Below are 1,113 nucleotides of genomic sequence, written 5' to 3'. Positions count from 1 at the left end.
AGAATACACCAAGTCTGAAAAATACATGGAAGAGCCTAGATCGTTTTGAAGAAGTCAGACAAGGTACCTACCAGAAGAAGACTCACTATAAAGCAATAAGATCATTAAGACATTGACGTAATGGTGCAGGGATAGAGAAACAGAACAAAACAGAGATCCCAGACACAGACCCACACAAAGATGGAAACTTGCTCTGTGAGAGAGAGGGCCATGGGGTGGGTGTTGCAAATCAGTGGGAAATGGCAGCCAAGGCAGCAAGTGGTACTGGGAAACTTATCCACATGGGGGAAAAATAGAATTGGATTCCATCTGCCATCACACTTTGCACAAAAAATAAATTCTAGCTGAGTTAAAAATTTTGATGTAAAAAAAACTTCAAAGTTTTTAGAACATAATACAGGAAAAAAATCTTTGTGATCTCAGAGTGGGGAAGATTTTCTCAAACAAAGAGAAAAAAAGAACAAGAAAAGACATCACTACATTTAAATTTAAAATTTCTGTTCACCAAAAGATATCATTAAAAAAGATAAGCCATAGGCTGGCACAAAATACTTGGTATACATACAATTGACAAAGCTATAGCATCCAAAATATAGGAAGAATTCCTACCAATTAACATGAAAAAAGACAATGCAATAGAAAAAACTGTTTAAAGGACAAGACCAGTGTCTTAGTCATCTACTGCTGTTGTAACAGAAATACCACAAGTGGATGGCTTTAACAAAGAGAAATTTATTTCTTCACAGTAAAGTAGGCTAAAAGTCCAAATTCAGGGCGTCAGCTCCAGGGGAACGCTTTCTCTCTCTGTTGGCCTTCTCATCAATTTTACCCTGGACTGGGAGTTTCTCCGTGCAGGGCCCCCGGGTCCAAAGGAAGAGTTCTGCTCCTGGCACTGCTTTCTTGGTGGTATGAGGTCCACCTTCTCTGCTTGCTTCTCTTTCCTTTTATCTCTTGTAAGGTGACATGGCACAAGATGATTCTAGAAACATAGGAACCAGATCAAAAAGAGCCTTGTAAAGGAAAGGTCATGGAAGCTCCATAGACACATCCAAACTCCCTGAGGGACTGAATTGCTGGGTGGAGGGCTGTGGGGACCATGGTCTCAGTGAACAT

At 40.3% G+C, this 1,113-nt stretch overlaps 1 long non-coding RNA gene across 1 annotated transcript in view; it reads right to left on the bottom strand.

Moving 5' to 3' along the window:
- Positions 1–814: 814 nt before the first annotated feature.
- LOC111822797 (uncharacterized) overlaps positions 815–1,113 on the bottom strand; it is a 13,981-nt gene continuing 13,682 nt past the window's right edge. Inside the window, exon 3 of the long non-coding RNA XR_002825904.1 lies at positions 815–979. This is a non-coding gene — a long non-coding RNA (uncharacterized LOC111822797). The remainder of the gene's footprint in view (positions 980–1,113) is intronic.

Source organism: Trichechus manatus, unplaced genomic scaffold (assembly GCF_000243295.1).
Source record: "Trichechus manatus latirostris isolate Lorelei unplaced genomic scaffold, TriManLat1.0 scaffold00213, whole genome shotgun sequence".
NCBI lineage: Eukaryota > Metazoa > Chordata > Mammalia > Sirenia > Trichechidae > Trichechus > Trichechus manatus.
This window is presented reverse-complemented; position numbering and strand designations above follow the sequence as displayed.